Below are 19,243 nucleotides of genomic sequence, written 5' to 3'. Positions count from 1 at the left end.
GGCATCATCAAAGTCTGTCCCATCATTTGGGGCAGGACCGAGGCCCTCACTGTTCTAGACTGAGAGAGTATCCCTCCATAGGGAATGGGCTCCCAAAGCCTGTTCATGCACTAGGGAGAATACACGAATGAGGTATGGTATCTGAATTCGTCTTCAAATGATTAAGGAAAGACATAGATAGATGGCAGACACTATTAAATAAAGTCAAAACACAAGCACTGTATCAGGTAGTAATGATGTGAGGTTTCCAAGTGTTATTGTCTTAACATTTTATCGTGAATACTTGGAACATATGAAGAAGGGCTGGCAAGTGCTCATGACAAGTAATTAGCAGCTGTTTCAAGCAGACTTCTGCCAAGTCAGATCCATCAATTCTGTGAGTCAATTGTCTGACAAGTGTTTGAAATGCCAAGAACAGCTAGTACAGAGATGCCACACTAGCATTAAACTTGACATTCTGGCATGAAAAACGCCAGTATCTACCTTTACTTGCCACTTCCAACACATGGGGAAGTCAAGCTCAGCGTCAACAGGCTACGTCTCAAAATAAGAGTAACATTTTCAAGTAAATCTTTAGCTCTAGCAGGTTTCTTGAACAGACTTTTTGAAACCTCAGAGTTAACACAATATGACTTCTGACATCATGAATGTTAACATGACTGATAAGGAGCCATGTGACCTGTTATAAATAACCTAAGTCTGGCCCTGCTGCTTGGTTTTTGAGGACTTCACCCTGACAAGTCTCCCAAAGTCAGTCATTCCCAACTTATAATCTGACTCAAGTACAGCAGCTTCCACTCTGTACGGTTTCATTGCTATTTCCAATTGGCATTGTCACTGCAATGTGAACTGGGAAAGTACACTTGACACAACGCCTTTCATTTTAAAAGAACTGATACAAGACACATGATATGTTCATGTGCCTCTCGTGTCTACTCCCACCAGCTAATGGAAGAATAGGACACAACCACAGGCTTAACTATTATAAAAAAAAAGTCTTTTGACCATCCTGACTTGGATGACTCTGAACAGCCCTTAAAGAGACATTCTGAACACAGACTCTGCACTGCGATTACTCATCCTGAGTCATTGCCATAAAAAGCAGGGAAGGCTATAAAGAGCACTAGTTCACGAGCCCGTGTGCCCTGTCACTTCCAACTGCATAGTTCCTTAGTTCAAATAGCTGTGAAAGCAGGTTTCCCTTGTACCCACAACTCCCTGCAATTCTCTCACCAGAGCCTCACCCTCTGCCATGGCAGGGACTGATCTGCCTTACATTCTCAGGCAATTATGCTTGCCGGTGGATGAGGCAGCCGTTCTCCAACATCTAGCCCATGATGGATGGATGTGTGGCAATCTCTCTATTCCTTTCTTCAATCAATTCATCCAAAACATGGGAGAACAGAACTACTCACTCTTTTCTGTTTATGTATACATACACTGCACATGCGTGGATGCACATACGTGTGTGAGTGTTTATGCACATGTAGGCATGTGTGTGCAGAGGTCAAAGGTCAATCTCCAGGGTTGTTTTTCAAGAGACCACCATCTTGTATTTTCTTTTGGTGTTTTGTGTTTCTTGAGACTGGGACAGGCTGTGTAGTTTTCCCAGAAGAGTAGAATGCCAGTGAGGCCCCAGAATCCTGTCCTTGCCTCCTGCATGCTGGGATTACATGTGTGTATCACCATACGCCACTTTATTGGATGGATTCAGGGGTCACACTCATGCTTGCACAGTGAGCATTTTACCAACTGAGCTAACTCCCTAGACCTAAAGTTATCAATTCCTTACAATCAAAGGAAAAAATGTGTAATCCTTTATAGTGTACACATGGCCAGATGCAGCCAAAGTATTTTTAAAGATATGGGTAGATATAGGCAAAGGCAATTATTTTTATCATGTCCAAATATTCCTCTGCTCTAATCATAACATTTATTTCGTACTCACAATGAGTCAGAAACACTAAATATCTTTCTTGTTTATCATTAGAACAATCTCACAAAGCAAGTACTACTATATAGATGGTGTTTTATAGTTTTGAGTATTTAGTTTCTTCCAATTCTTATAAATGCTCTGAATGAATTAGGAAAACAGAGAAATTAGTTTTCCAATAGGGCCCTATGAATGAAGGTTTTGGGTTTTTTTTTTGTTTTGTTTTGTTTTTGTTTTTGTTTTGGCAAAACAAAATCACTGTGTTTTGGACTCAGCACTTGGCCCTTCTCAAATAGCCCACAAGCTTCAAAAGCCTGTTACAATGATTCCAGAATATGAAAGAACAGAAATGTATATAAAAACAAGGGCTCTAAGCTAAGCATTTAAGAGTACTTGCTGCTCTAGTTCTCAGCACTCACATCAGGCAGCTCACAACTCCTGTAACTCTAACTCCAAGGCACCTGATGCTCTCTTCTGGCCACCAAAGTCACCAGCATTCTCGTGTGTGTGTGTGTGTGTGTGTGTGTGTGTGTGTGTGTGTGTGTGTGTGTGTGTGCACGTGTGTGTGATTACACAAAAAAAAACTAAAAATGAAAAAACAAGGAATCTAACTTTAAAATCTCCTCAGGAGTCAATCATAACTCTTGCCTTCAATCACAGCAGTTGGGAGGTAGAGGTAGGGAAGATCAGGAGTTCAAAGTCACCCTGGCTACATAGCAAGTTGGAGATAACTTATATTACTTGAGGGTGTCTTGAAACAAGAAAAACTTTATCAAGTTTCACCTCATATTTATTACTCCTCAATGAACACTAGCAGCATGGTGATATTGGAATGTGGTCACTAGATAATTACCCATGACAAGAACAGATTAATATAAGGAAACTGAGTAACTCCTATAAATGTTAATAGCCCTAAAAATGCCTTTTACTGCAGATTGAGCTCATAATGAGTATAGAAACAGTTAAGTTATATAGTGTATAAAAAGCAATGTGTGTGTCACCAAATTACCTAAAATTAAGGACATAAAATTCTATACCTTGGAACCTGCTCTGGAATAGATAGCTCACTCCCTGAAAGACACATATTAAGCCAGAAAATGAGTAGCCAACCTGCTGACTTAGCCCTGTCTAGAAAGGAGCACAGACAACCTCCATGTCTGCTGCAGAGAGCCTGAGGCGTGGAAGGGAAGCTCATGATCAAGTAGGAGCCTATGCCACAGTAGACATCTCATACGGATGGACTTTGTTCCTTACCTTAGTCAAGGCTTGTCCCAACAGAGTCTCAAAAGCTTTCAGATTGAGGTAGGGACCATTATAGTAAGGGTTATTTTGTGCTTTTCTTCCCAGCCAGTACAAAGTTATCAAAACCTAAATGACAAGAACAAGATCAGTAGGAGAGAGAGAGAGAGAGAGAGAGAATATGCAGGTTCACAAGTGTAGAGGAAAGAGGACACCTTCCAGAAGTTGATTCTCACATTCTACATTTGTTTTGAGGCAGAGCCTTCTCTAGTTGCTTCCACTGTGTATAACTGACCGTGAGTTTCTGGGTGAGTCTCTTGTCTGACCCCCATCTCATCCTACGAGTGTGGCTTCCAGGGATCTAACTCAGACCACCAAGCTTGCACAGCAAGCTCTTCTACCCAACTGAGGGGCCTCCCTGGCCCACAAGTGAAAAAAGTTTTATGTCAATATTTTTTCCAACAAAACTACCTAATAAACACCTAAAGTCAGTGATTCTCAGCTTGCTTGATGAGTATATTTTTAAAAAATTAATTGTTAAATTTTAATTTTTTTTTTTGGTTTTTCAAGACAGGGTTTCTCTGTATAGCTTTGGAGCCTATCCTAGCACTTGAACTAAAGACCAGGTTGGCCTTGAACTCACAGAGATCGGCCTGCCTCTGCCTCCCGAGTGCTGGGATTAAAGGCATATGCCACCAATGCCCGGCCCAATATTTTAAATCTAGAAACTGTTACTTTTAGATTCTCCTCTACGCTTGTACCATATTAAGCACATGATATCAGCCTACACTGAATAATTACCTAAAGTTCTTAAGCAGCAATGTCATCACTTAACGTTTAATTTGATAATCTGCTTGCTCCCCTAAACCTTTTAAATTGAGCTTGATATTTACAAATTAGAAACATAACAACCAGTCCCTGAAACCTAATCTCTCATATGGTAAAATCAGATCTACACAAAGTCTAATGATGAATTCTAATACATACACTTAGACTAACTGGTTGGTTTCTAGGTAAATTTTAATTAGAAAAGATGACAGATTATATTCTTAGATCCATTATGACTTTATAGAACATAAAGGAAAACTATTTATAGCACTCCATTAAATAGAGCTTACATTTTTCAGTCTCCTGTCAGTCTCTTCTTGCCTATAAAGAAAGAGAACATATTGATTAAATAATATCCATGGGCCTTAAATTATTAACTACAGTTAAAATTCATTTTCATTATAAAGGTCCATCAGTTACTAAAATCACCTTGGACATTCAGAAATCTTAGAGAACAAAACACAAGAATTTTCCCTTAGCCATTGATTTAAAAAAAAATTGCTCTATTTCTTATTTTATCCATAATAGTCTGATGAGTTATATTCAGTTTTCTGTAAGTAGTGTTTAAATCCAATCTGAAGGTTTTTAAGCAAAAGTCGAAGTGTGCATATGACAGGAAAATTGGGAAACACACACCTGAAAGGAGAAAAGCAAACAAAGGGCTTTGCACTAAGTTTTCCCTCCACTGACCACAGGTTTTTCACCCAAAAAAACCCTCTGCAAACCACTCAAAGAACCTGGTCCTGCTGGAGTTGAAAATTACAGTTTTAAAAACAGGCCATGAAGCAGGATGGGACCTAATAGTTTAACCCCATTACTGGGGAAGCAGAGGTAGGCAGATCTCTGTGAGCTCAAAGTGAAACCTTCAGGCTTTAATGCTGATCAACTCTACCTCTTTAAGAGACAGACCCTGCCCCCTGACAACAGTCAGGGCATGAACAGGAAAACGTGCTACGTCACCCGCCATGCATTACGGCCTGCTGAGGACTCTGGGCATGCATGGAACCTCAGTGTGCATGTGCAGTCTTCCCTTTAAAGGTCCCAAATTCCCTGCTGCTCACCCTCTTTACTCTCTCTCTCTCTCTCTCTCTCTCTCTCTCTACTTCACTCTCTCTTCTCCCATCTACGTGCTTTCTCTATGGCGACTGGCCATGGCGGTCAGGTCAGCCATTTACCCTGTTTCTCTTCTCTCTTTAGTCTCCCTACTCTGCCGGGCCTTATAATAAACTAGTCAATATGTCTCATCTTGGGCCTTTCACTTTTTCTTTAAACAAAAACATAACACAAGGACACTAGGCCTAGTGAATTCCAGCCAGGGCTAGCTAGTGATACCCTACAGAACAACAACCAAAGCAACCGTGAACTTTGACCTGAAGAGTTTGAATTCTATTACAGGCATGTCGGACATTTTCGTTGGCCTGTAAAATGGCATGATGCTTATGAGAAAGACAAAAGGAAACAGGTATCACCTCAGTTTTGAAGAGACTTAATAGCGTGCAACAGACAGATGGAGCCTCCCTCAAGTACTCATGTATTGTCCATCATTACCAACACCAGTGAGAATCACACTACAGAAGCCTGAGCTAGATGGCTTCTAAGATAGCTTTTCAGCATAGCTGTAAGTAGCAAAAACAAACATTCACCTGCATTTGCTGTCAAGATATTTATGGAAAATATTCCATATAGCAAGCAGGTAATACAGAGAAAAAGAAAACTAACATGACAGTGAATACAAAGGCTGAACTCAGCTTTCCAAGTATCTACAACAATTTCTTTTCACAGAACAAACATGAAACAAAATGAACTTATTCAGCTCCAACCCCCCAAAAAAGCATCAGCAGGAAAATCCGTAAGGCCTCACGTTGCTGGTAGAAATATTTGGTGCATTAATAATCTGATCCTATTTGAGGGCATCTGTGTAAACTAAACATGTCCGTACACCACAACCCAGCAACTCCATTTCCAAGTTAAGACTCAAGAACAGTGGTTTTGTTTAGCAAAAGTCAACACAGGAGACTTTCTATCATCCTTATATTATGGAATAAGGACACAGTGAAACTCCAAATGGTCATGGGATTGAACAGCCTGCAACTTCATTCTAGCATATGGGTCAGTATCACAAGCAATGGGAAGAGTAGAGGACAGATAATATGGATGCATTAATATAAAAGTGCTGAAACAAGCAAAAGAAAAATCTGCTGCTAGACTCAAGACAGAGATTGGTACCCTTGGGATTGAGAACAGGAGAGGCAAGTGGCAGAGAGCAAGGTTTCCTCCAATGCTGGGAATTTGAATTTTGGTCTGAACACCAGCTACCTGTGTTGTTTTCTTCCTAAGGAATCTTTGATCTGTAAATTTATCAGTTTATGGGCTATTTTTAGCATGGGTTCTGGAATCACACAAGTCTTGGTGTTTGAAGGGCAAGACGTTTATCAACTGAACCATCTCTTAAGCCCTTGGGAGTTCATCTGTGACTTACACCATACTTATATATTTTTTTTTCTGTTTGTGTTTTATACTTCAAAAAATAACCTGGAGAAATTTCACAGCTGAAGTGCTCAATAAATTATAATTAATGTCTTCGGTTAAAAGAAAGTCATCTTGCAAAAATGAATGGCATTTTGTTTTAGAAATCGGAAGTGGGGCTATCACTTGAAGCTATTGATGAGCAGTGTGTCACTTCAAACAGTAAACTATCCAGAGTACAAAAGTCTTAAAGATGTAGGGGTCTTAAAGATGTAGGGGTCTTTAAGCATCTGGAATCCTAGGGCCCTCTTGAAGGCCTACCTCCTTTCAATTGCTTGCAATGAGTGTTTCTAGTCCATCTGGCTGTGAGTTTTTATAATGATAAGCAATCATTGGAAATGCAAGGTAAGGCTATTCTGTGTGAGATCCAATAGCAGTGACCTTGCATTTTTGCCCTTCACTTCACATTCCTTTCTAAGTATGAGCATTTACAACGTGCTCCAGAACACCAACACACACAGGCCAGCCAAATTAGCTTCCTATCACTGAAACACGTAACACCAGGAATTCACATGGCCCTAGATTGCTGGAGTAGAGTTCACACTGACACACACACCCCAGTGGGTGGCCACATAACACACCCTAAGACCTTTTCAATTAACAAGCAGAAAGAGGAAGCTCAAGGAAACAAGTGACTACACAATCCAGGACAGAAAATAAAGTCTGCCTAAGATAAGTGACTCCACCAGAACAAGTGAATCCCAACTGGAGATGCCATGACACCATGCTGAAAGAGGGAGCATTTTAGGGACAGATGTGACTCCCATGGGCTGGCTCTATTTATCTGGGCCATTTACTTTCAGAGTTTCCATTCCTATTGATAAACTAGAGATAATATCCCATTTCAACAGATAAGTGGACATACACATTAATTCCTCAAGACTAGTCCTCAGACTGTGGCCCAGGGAGGGAAGGCTGTCTTCTCACCATTCTTCACACAAGAGCCTCCTAGGGAAGTCCTGTGCTGGACCCTGACATTTAAGTTTCAGGTAATCTAACACAACACTCCCTAATTTCATCTTTTGGTTTGTTTGTTTGTTTGTTTGTTTGGCTTTTCGAGACAGGGTTTATTTGTATTGCTGTGGAGCCCGTTCTGGCACTCACTCTGTAGACCAGGCTGACCTTGAACTCTCAGAGATCCACCTGCCTCTGCCTCTAGAGTGCTGGGATTAAAGGCATGCGCCACCACAGCCCAGCCCTAACTTCCTCTTCCTCCCTCCTTATCTTATATTCACCACCATCTCTGCCTGCATGTGTTTGTTTTTGTGGTGTTGAGAACCAAACATGGCACCACATGCTAGGCAAGCACTCTATCATTGAATATATCCTCTAGTCCTGCAATTTTTTTCAAACTTTTGCCCAATTATGAGAGTATAAAAATTTCTGTGTGGTTTTTCTCTGTGCTGTCTCTAGTACAGGAATAAAGGGTCTTGAAAAATACATAAAAATATTTTATATGATCAGCATAATGCAAGATACACACATATTCTCATCCATTGAATGAATTTTTCTGACTTTTTCTGGAAGGCAAATTGACAAGAAAAGCTCTAAAGCAAACACCTAAGGCAGTGGCTTTCAGCCTTTACTCGAGTTTCTCACGTTGTGGTGACCTCAATATAAATTTACTTTTGTTGTTACTTCATCACTGTAATTTTGCTACTGCCATGCATTGTCATGTGAATATATGTGTTTTCCAATGGTCTTAGGTGACCCCTGTGAAAGGATTGGTTGACCACCAAAGGGATCATGAGAACCACTGACCTAGGAGCTTTTCTTTTAACATTCATATGATGTTGAAAAAAAAAATTAAACTGCATTAACCTACTTTCAACTTCTATCCACTTTGACTCTGATTCCACTGCTACCCACAGTTAGGGTTGGGGGCAGGCATACACTCATGTACACCCATTCAGAGGCCAGAGGACTACACTGGGCATCTTATGCTATGGCTCTCCACCTCACTGTCTTGAGACAGGGCCTCCCAGTAAACCAAATCTCACTATTTAGGTGAGTAGCTTGCTGGTAAAGTCTTGGGACCCACACCTCCCGACTCCAAGGCCAGGGTTACAGGCCCAAGCAGCCTTGCTCAGGTTCCCAGCTGGGTACTGCGAATTCAAACTCAGGTCCTCATGCTCATAGAGCTACACTGAGCCACCTCCCCAGTCTCCAGGTTTCCTCTGACACTGCAGTAAAATAAACTCTGTAAAACTGAGTATCAGTAACCAAACCAGCAACACACAAAAACATAAAAGCAGGCCAGATCATGAATGGTGATATCTGAAAAAAAAAAAAAATAGTCAAAGACTTACCTATGTAAAAAAAAAAAAAATTGCTGTAAATAGGATCAGTGGTAATATTCAGATAACAGCCAAAACTGGCTATCTTGAATATATAGATAGCTCGTATTTAATCCGAAGACCATGCCCTAACTTTAAATACAGCATTTTATATTCACAAAATAGCAAGCAGAGCTAAGTATTCCATTGTGTTCATTGGATAGTACTGAAAATCCCTTTGATGCCTGACCAAGGATTGGCACCTCTGTGTCTATCATGGGCCTCCAAACTGTGCCAACTGTGGGCTCCCAGAGCTGTCTTTACCTGACCCTAACAGCTACAGAGTATATGCAAAAACTTGGAAGTCATAACATTGGTCCTTTCTTTACTACTCAAAGATTTTTAAACACTGGTCAGAATCAATAAAGAAGTAGCTGTTAATCAGAGGATGTTCTCGCTGACTCTCCAGGAGGAGCCCACTTGGCTCAGAAGGTACTTCTCTGCAAGTATCCTGCTCCCCTTTAATCATCTATGAGAAATTGGCCTTGTGAGCTCACTGCTCCAAGTCCTGGCTTGTAAAACAGGAGTCTCGCCTCACTGAGAATCAGTGAGATTCAAACTTCTTAACCCAGGTCAAGCAAGGAAATGAAACATTCCAAGACTCCCTATTGTCATCATTCACCTCGACTGGCCTATTGGACTAGGGGTAGTAACTGGGAGCCATCAAAGCCTGAACCTTTCACCTTTTCCCTGACGCAGAAGCCTTTTCCCCCCAAAGAGACGTTTGAATGAGATGTAGTTTTTAATACTATTTCATATTATACTTTCTCTGACCTCTTAAAAGGGACAGCTTTAAATGAGGACCAGAAATTACATCTAGAAGGATGTGGAAACAATGGGTGAGTCACCCAGGTACAATCATCATCCACGTCTTCACTGGCACCAAGCAAGCCCTCTTTGTCCATCCTTGGGTTACGAGCCTGCCACTGCTAAATGCCCTACTAGTCTTCCAAAACCTCACCACTGGAGGGGAGAGAGGTCTACACAGCTGAAAAACCCATTTCCATCATTAGCTGGTAGCAGTTTGAAAGCAAATTCATTTGCCAGTGTGTGCCAGCCAGCATCATTCTACTGCTCCATCCAAAGTAGCTCTGGAAGTCCTTCTAAGAGCTAACTCTGTGCCCACACACTGCACCCGCCACAGCCTTGCTTGTTCACCTCAGGGACGAGGAGAACTGGAGCCATCCCAGCCCATGGTTTATCAGAGAATTACTCGAGGGGCTGACAAAGACAGCACCCAAGTGTTTGCATTACCTCCACTCACAGAGCCAGCCAGGCTGATCAAGGGCCAAGAGACAGGAGGCAATTATGTCACAAATCAGGGTTCACAGCATTTGACACCGAATCCTATCTTCTTCTCATTTCCTCCATGCCTCAGAACTCATTTTCCCTTCAAGACACTACCCATTCTCACACACTTCAGAAAGGCCCGATCTCCCACTCCGACCCAACCTCATAATTCCCTAAGAGAGGACTCCTCCTCCAAAATCATTTCTTCTCCCCAATTCCCAACCTCCAATTTCAAGGCCAAGCTCAGTTATAATCAAATGTAGCTCTGACTGTACCATTCCACAGGGAAACATGCAACTAAAGACTCATGCTGGAATTCCTTTTGTAAAGTGGGGCGGGAGCGGGGGAAGGGTCATCCCAGGTACCTTCATGCAGAAACTTAACACAGTGAAAAGTCTGGCTCAGGACCAGTGAGATAGCTCGGCAGGTGAGGGCTCTTACTGCCCAGACTGATTAACTGAATCCCACCCTGGAACCCACATGATAGAAGAGAACCAACCTCCATAAGCTCAACATGGTACACAAAGGCCCTTCCCCACCTACGTAAATAAACAATTTCTTCTTAAATTCGGGTCCCACCTACCACCATTCGAAGCCTCCAATTCAGGTCTCCTCTATCAAAACAAAAAGCCAATTTGGATTCTTGACGTTCTCCCAGGAACTCTACGCAGGCAGTCACACACACCAGGTTCAGTCTCCTCACTGCTACCAGAATAAGTTTCCTTGACTCCCTCTGCTAGAATAACTGCAGCAGATCAAATGATTATATCCCCAGGGTACTTCCCAGAGCAAAGCCAGGAAGCTTCCTGGAGACCCAGCCCAGCCTGGCCCTGCCCTGGGTGGCACCAGCTGACCTGGGTGTTGCCTTTTGGGAAACTATGTTGACATCAGAGAAGCTGACCTCCCTAGATACTTGGTCCCTCTCCAAACCACCAAGTAATCTCCACTTTCCAACTGTTGCTTCCAGCACTGGACACCTGCTCACAACGTTTAAAAGAGAAATTAATGAAAAGGGAAAAAGAAACGAGGTCCAGGAGACTGATTTCCATAGGCATCCAAAAGAAGAAAAAGGCTGCAGACAATATCTGGTTTACATACGCGGGACATGTATGGGTGAGGGCACAGGCAGGTGTGACAGTGGGAGACAGCAGGGACAACTCAAAGCAGATGTCCTTCTAATGACAGGATGGCTGTGCCTTTGTGTGTTTTGTGTTGCTAGGACAGAATCCAAGTACATTTCTTACTATTCTGGAGGTTTGGAAGTCTAAGGTAAAGAGACCCACATCTAGTGAGATGGAAAGCAGGAAGGAATGAGGAGAGAAAAAGAGGAGAAATGGACCAAACAAACCCTTTCATCAGGAACTACTCCTCCTCTATCTAATCCACCCCCAGTAACTGCACTAACCCATCCATTCAGGAGAGCAGAGCTCTGTCACCTTAAGCGTCCTATCCCAAAAACTCCTGCACTGCTTTGGGAAACACATTCAAACCACAGAAAAGAACATCATTTTTTCTTGTGTGTCTGTGTGGATATATGTATACATGTATACACACATGCATGTATGAATGGTGTGTATGTGTAAATATACATATATGTGCATATCTGTGGTGTGTGTGGGTATATACATATGGATTTTATGACATGCATATGCATGTATATATGTGAGTATGTATGTAAGTATATGTGTGCATATGGATTTGTGTGTATGCATTATACATGCATTGTATTTGTTTATGTATGTGTTATGCATTTGTGTTATATGTGTGCTTGAATGTGTATGTATGTGTGTATGCTTGTATGTACTGTATGTTGACTATATGTACTATATGTGTATATTGTATATGTATATTAAAATATATGTTTGTATGTACATGTTTATGCTATATATATACTGTATGTATGGTATGTATAAGTGATACATGCTTATAAGTTCAGGAGCATATGGAGCCCAGAGCAAGACCCCAGATGTCTTCTTCAATATGCCTTGAGATATGGTCTCTATTTTAGTTTGAGTTTCTATTGCTTTGAAGAGACCATGGCAACTCTTACAAAGGAAAGCATTTAATGGGATGGCCTACAGTTCAGAGGTTCCGTCCATTGTCATCATGGTGGGACCCGGCAGCATGCAGGCAGACATGGTGCTGGATGGAGAAGAAGCTGAGAGTCCTACATCTTGATCCACAAGGAAACAGTGAAATGAGATACTGGGCATGGCTTGGACATTTAAGAGACCTCAGAGCCCACCTCCACAGTGACACACTTCCTCCAACAAAGCCACACCTCCTAATAGTGCCACTCCCAATGAGCTTCCGGGGGACAACTACATTGAAACTGCCACAGTCTCTCTCACACTGAACCCAAAGCTCCCCTTTTCATCTAGGCAGGCTGGCCAGAGGGCTCTCATGGTCTGCTTGTCCATCCATGCCCCTCATTACCGGGGTTGGAGACATGTGCAGCCATGCCCAGATTTCTACCTAACTCAGGTCCTGATGCTTGGGGAACCAGTGCTCTCACCAATCAAAACATCTCCCCAGGCAAAACATTAATGTTACATACACATCAGTCTGCCTTCAAAGGGGAGGGAAATCTAGGGGTTCTGATCAACTCTGGAATACTAAGGAACTCTTCAAGAGACACAAGTAAGAGAATTCCCAACACTACTACCTTAAAAGAAAGGGGTCATTTCCATTCAAAGTGCCAGAATCCACTTGGGAACCTAGGAATCTGCTGAGTTGCAGCTCCTATTCTATTAAGGGAAGCTCTATTAATGGAAGCCCATCCATTCCATCATTTAAAATAGAACACGCACCAGCACCTTCCACTGCATCAAATGGGAGTGAGAACAAAAGAAGTTAGAGACGGATTCTTAGAACATTTCACCCGTTCTTTCCTTCTCTCAAAAAAGCAAACTGCACTAAAGGAAAGCAACTCACATTCTCCTTCCTCCCCTCCCACCTTCAAACTATAAATGGAGCTGCCTTCCCTTTGACAGCTTCCCAGGGAAGTTGGAGACCTGTGACTCATGGCTTTAGACCTGCCATTTCTACAGAGCATAGCTCTATCTGGCTAGTGCAGAACCGCAAGAATGACACCAGGAAAAAAAAAAAAAAAACAAATAAAACACCACCCACAAACACATAAGTCTAATATCAATACTTACCGATGTGAGAAAAACACTCTTAGAAATTCAACAGTTTTTGCCCTAGCAACATAATGCTCATTCCAATTATGTATGACTAAGTACCTTCTTTTAAAAATAACTTATTAAATTTCGCCTCCCTCCCACATAACATAAAACAGTTTTATTTAAAGGGGAATAAAAGCAAGCATTTAAGGATCCTAGCACACAATGTCCTATAACACAAATGAAGAATGCCATTTCAGGAGCTAACAGGTGGGTTTTAGTTCCAAATTCTGTGACCCAAAGTTCACATACCCCTTTCTCTTCTACTTTGTGTTATCAGATTGTTAGGACATAAAAGGAGCTTCACAACTGAGACGGTATTCCATCAAATGGCAAGCAAATAGAACGCAATAAAACTACTGAACACAGATTGAGAACCATTGTGTATGATCTGGTTATTAAACAGTGTTAGGACACTCAACTGTATAAACTGTTTAGAGACAGCAGAAAAACCCCAGCCCATCTTTTCTCCTGTACCCAACAATGCAAGGTAGCTACAGCAACATAGATACTGTCTTTGAGGTCAGATGAGATGGTCAAGTCATTTATCAGGTAAAGTCGAACACTGTAGGTCACAGGTAACACAGTTAAGTAAGATACTCTAGGCAGAAATCTATGGCAGGAGGGTCATTTGGAGAGTAGCCAGCATACAGATGAAAAATTTGACTTCTGCGACTGAATGACATCACCTGAAAAGTATTCACACAGAGGAGAGGCCCAAGGACTGAGCCCTAAAAAAAACAACATGAAAGGGTTAAGTAGCAAGATTAAATAGGCCATGGGACCTAGGGAGGACCACCCAGGGTGATAGCCCCCTGCAGCAAAGGCAAACAAGGAAGTGTAGACCTTGTCTTTAATGTTCCTGAGAGAGTTAGATGAGGGAATACTGACACCAGTGGAAACATTACCAGACCCACTCATGGCTATTAGAACACTGACCCAGAGCTCTGCAGAGCGTTTCTCTAGACTTGAGCCCATGCTCAAAGTCAAATTTATAATACAGTTGAAATTCAACCATAATTCTACAAAATTCAAGTCTTCTGCTTGGGAGATTTATGATTACTCAAGAGCAATCATGTGCCAACTGACACACATTTTCTCAATAGTTATGTGTCACACACCAAGCATCATAACAGGACCTCAGAGTGAAACGAAGGAAATTAGAAGAGTACTGCGTGCTTTGCCCTCTTCATAAATGTATACAAAATTAAAATTTTGAGAAACTGTCAACCAAGAGAGCTATTTCCCTCACTGACCACTACTTTTAATGAATCATTTTCAGCATGGGGTCTGTATGAAGCAATTCATTCTCAGCATCACAAAGAAAGCAAAATAAGATTATAAAAGTATACAAAATAAGGCAACACTGCTTAGCTTCTTAAAGATAACCTTTTTTCAGACTGGAGAGATCGCCCGTTGAGGGCCCGAGTTCAACTCCATGTGGCAGCTAACAACCATGTATAACCCCAGTTCCAGGGGACTCTGGCTTCCGAGGACAATTCATGTAGATGTTACACAGACACAGAATGATGAAACAACCAGACACAAGTGTGTGTGTGTGTGTGTGTGTGTGTGTGTGTGTGTGTGTGTGTGTGTGTGTCTTTAACAAAAAAGATACTTTTTTTCAGTCTTAAAATGGTGAGGAACTGGGAATGTGGCTCTCAGGAGAGCACTTGCCTATCATGTCTTAGTTGGGAAAGGGAGGGAGGGAAGAAGGGAGGGAAGGAAGGAAGGAAGGAAGGAAGGAAGGAAGGAAGGAAGGAAGGAAGGAAGGAAGAAAAGAAGGAAGAAATAGAGGAGGGAAGGAAGGGAGAGAGGGGAGCTAAAACCTTTAGGTTGAGAAAACTAAGCAATTACTTGAAGTTCTTGTCATGTAAATGAACTACTTCCATGCTGATGCACACAAAAGCTCTCTATAAAGCAGTGTTCTCAACCTGCCTAATGCTGTGACCCTTTAAAACAGTTCCTCATGCTGTCACGACTCCATCAACCATAAAATTATTTCCTTGCTACTACACAATTGCAAATTTGCTACTGTTAGGAATATGATGTAAATATCTGATAGGCAAGATCTCTGATACACAGCTGTCAAAGGGGTTGCAACCCACAGGTTAAGAACTGCTGTTATAAAGCACAAGCTGTTGTAAAGTGTTTTCTGTAAACTATTATATCACTACACTAATTCCGTAGCTGTAACTTAAGCGTGTTAAGTATATTCTATACAACATGAACACCTCAGATAGTCAAAATAACACATACCAGCCCATTCTTCTAATATGTTCTAAACTCCCCTGTACTACTCAATAAATTATTATCCCTTGCCTACAAGCAAGACTTGCTTGAAACTTTGGAATCCAGGCCAAGGAGATGGCTCAGTGGGTAAATGTGCTTGCCATGCAAGACTGATGACCTAGTCCTGATGACTGATGACTGATGCTATCCCAGACTCAGTATGAAAAGCAGGATACAGTGGCATACATCTATAATCTCTTCACTCCTACTGTGTGACAGGAGGGTTGTACAGCAGCTTACCAGCATCCAGCCTTGAGTACCCAGCAGAGCTGCAGGACAGAGGCCCAGCCACAACACAACTGAGGGCAAGAACTGACCTCTGACCCCCTACAAATAGATAAATGAGAATCTCGAATCTCCCCTAAAAAGATCCCTAGTCTTCAAGCTTCATGTAATAAGTCATTCTGTCCTAGGTGCCCATTCTTTGTAAGCTTCTCTTTAATGTTTACAAAAGAATAAGCCTGGATAGAAAACAAAATGAGGAAAAACCATACTTCCTATGATTTTATTTGTGCCAAGGTTTAATTAGCACAACAATTTTAGATCAATACTGGCCTCTAAGGCTCAGCAATAATATTATGAATCTCTTAATTCTCTGTGACACAGGAAATATCCTGTCCACTACAGAATATAAAGCAGCATTCCTGCCTGCACCCCTTGGGTAAGAGTTCCTCTTTTCTGAATCATCAGAAATGTGCCCAGATAGTAGTACCAAATGTTCCCTGAGGCCAAAGTTATCCATGAACAATTGATTTACAGAATTAAAGAACTGAACTTATTCCTTTGATAAAAAGCAACATACTGGGGGTAGAGACAGGGCTTTCCAGGGACTGAAATTAACTGAAGGGTCATTGAATGCCTGAGACTTGGAAAATTATATTAAATGCATGAGCCCTGGGCAAACAGCCAAATAGGAATACACAACAGAAAACATACTGTCGGATCGAAGAGCAAGACCCAGGGGCTGGAGGGATGGTTCAATGGTTAAGAGTGGCTACTGTTCTTACAGAGGGACCAGAGTTCAGGTCCCAGGACCTACACTGGGCTCCTCACTGCCATCTGTATCTCCAGTTCTGGATGTCCAATGATTTCCGGTCTCTGCAGGTACCTGCATGCATATGCACATATAAATTCACCCAGGCTCAAATATATGCATACAAATAGAAATAAAATTTTAGGGGGGCATATATAAGATCCAGTTTACTGCCTAGATCTCAACAGATACCTCCTAAATATATTACACACTAAAGCCGAATTACAGGTTGAGCTAGAGACTACACACACACACACATACACACACACACACACACACACACACACACACACACACACACACACACATACACACTAAAAAAAAAACTCAAAAGCTTACATGTCTCACATTTAAAGTCCTAGGAAATGATGTGTCTGATCCTCCATTTCTCAATTATACCAATAGTGTGATACATTCCTAGAAAATGTAACCAACCTACATACACCTCCAATTAAGCCTAGTGCCTGGTGCACACATTTTAGACCCTATTTTAGCGGTTTAATGGTTGTAACCTTACTGTCAAATCTACCCGTACATAAAGTATATACTACATCTGAATAATCCATACTCTATCACCATAAATAGTTCCTGCTCAGAAAAGAGGCTCCATTCTAACTATCTGTTCCTCAGTCACAATTGAAAACCTTGCTAACTGATAGAGTAAGAAGTCTGAGTAAGTAGTGGGACTTCTCCCATTTTATTATCCAGTGTTTCCCATGGGTTCCAAGCCCTTAGGTTCCAGGAGGGCTCTTCCACATAGATCTGATTTGTTTTCGATTTACCTCCCTCCCCCAGACCCCACCTTCTGACTATAAGAGGCAGTCTCTCTCTCATCCCACTCCTGCCCCACCCTCACTCCCCCACACGCAATTTCTTTGCCCAATCAGAGAATAACTGCATTCCCTTTCTTCTTATAATTCTTGCCCAACAGGAGCAAGTTCCATCCAGGAAGCCATCTCATCTTCATCCCGTGTTTCATTACACAAAGCAGGGACCTCGTATACACTTCTACAGCAAGGACAAGTGGAAGACAGCCATGTCAGGAGCTCCTATCAGATGCTCCATGCTCAGACAGCTCAGCTTCAGCTCTTTGCCTCATTAACCAGAACATGAACCAGGTCATTGTCCTTCCCAAATCCAGTGATGGTTTTGTCATGTCCTGCCAACTGTCATAAGAACCTTTCCCTTGGGGATGTAAACAAACCTCTGCTCCTTCCAACAACAAACTAAAATATGATTCCTCCAAGGTCCACTTAAAGAACCAACGAGTTTATGAGGCTTACAGAGAACAGGTGGGTTTCTTTCAGGAGTGTGGGTAATGCCAAATGGTGTACCATTAAGACATCCTCACCCTAATACTGATGGACACTCCCCCAACAGTTAACAGTCTGTATGCTCAGGCAGCTCCTGAGACCATGTATACAAATGTCTGTAAAGTACAGAGAGAAAAGGCAGGAGAGGATCTCAAGTGAGGAGTCCAATGGCCCTCCCCATGCCTCCTTCTGTGGGAACAACAAAAGTCAACATGCCTGATCTCACAGCTCTCTTTTAAGTGGTCACAGCTATCCTGTGGTCACAGCTGTTATACTCAGGAGAAAGAATTCTATAGTGCTGTTTTACACAGTCAATGTTTAAACCCAAATGTATCTGACCACTCAGGGGATAGAGTTCTGTAGCGCTGCCTTATATAGTTGTTGTGGCCATCTGAAGTAGCCCCACATTGTGGTGACATCTGTTGTAATGCACCTTTGTGGGGCTACAGTAGGATCCAGCCTACTTGCCTGGTTCGTACCTGAGAGGGGGAGTGTGGCTTGAGAAATGGCAAGCACTTACAGAAAAGACAGAGACACAAGACAGAGTTGGGAGGGCAACCCAGTTAATATTGGATGCCTCAAGTTTATTCTTCAACATTCTTAAGTACCCCAACCAAAAGGGGGACATGGCAAAAGACTTCTTTATCATGTATAAAGAACAAACAGACTTTCTTCCCTTAATTCTCCAAACATTTGGTAACCGCACCTTAGACTCAATTTCCCATTATCTGGCCTTGAGAGTCAAGAGTAACCACATCTCAGACCAAGTCTGTTGTTATTTAGATAAGACACCCAAGGCCAAGGTCAAACATCCTACAGTAGCCATGCCTTAGACCTTTAGGTCTTATGACTTTAACCTTGGAAGACTAAGGACAGTTTTGAACTCTCTAACCTTAAGTCAAGATGAAGCAGAGCCATCTTTATGAGCCTGGACAAAAAGTCAACGTTTAACCCCAAATCTATCTGACCTAAACACTTACTTATTCACAGTGTATGAACACCAAACAGTGAAAAAACCAAAGCACCTAGTCCTCATTCTCCATTTTCCCCTCATCCACAGCTAACCACTACCAGCAACAGCCACTGTATTTCAGTGACACTCAACTCAAAACTATATATTGTTACTACATTTTCACAAAAACAACTATTCCAACTAGATTAGGAATTGTTTTTAATTGAAGACAACATTTCCCACAGCAATTTTTAAAAAAGATTTATTTATTTATTATGTATACAACATTCTGCCTCCATATATGATTGCACACCAG

General features: G+C 41.8%; 1 protein-coding gene across 3 annotated transcripts in view; it reads right to left on the bottom strand.

The window, feature by feature from the left end:
• The window catches only part of Lmo7 (LIM domain 7), a 122,631-nt gene that overhangs the window by 56,729 nt on the left and 46,659 nt on the right, over positions 1 to 19,243 (bottom strand). For all 3 annotated transcript variants that reach the window (XM_035452608.1, XM_035452607.1, XM_035452609.1), the window contains 2 exons: positions 4,291 to 4,321; positions 3,188 to 3,301 (listed from right to left, as the gene is read on the bottom strand). The gene's annotated coding sequence lies outside the window, so the exon portion shown is untranslated. The remainder of the gene's footprint in view (positions 1 to 3,187; positions 3,302 to 4,290; positions 4,322 to 19,243) is intronic.

The sequence above is a fragment of the Cricetulus griseus genome, assembly GCF_003668045.3.
Source record: "Cricetulus griseus strain 17A/GY chromosome 1 unlocalized genomic scaffold, alternate assembly CriGri-PICRH-1.0 chr1_1, whole genome shotgun sequence".
Classification (NCBI taxonomy): domain Eukaryota; kingdom Metazoa; phylum Chordata; class Mammalia; order Rodentia; family Cricetidae; genus Cricetulus; species Cricetulus griseus.
The sequence above is the reverse complement of the archived record's forward strand: the minus strand, read 5'-3'. Positions and strand labels throughout refer to the sequence as shown.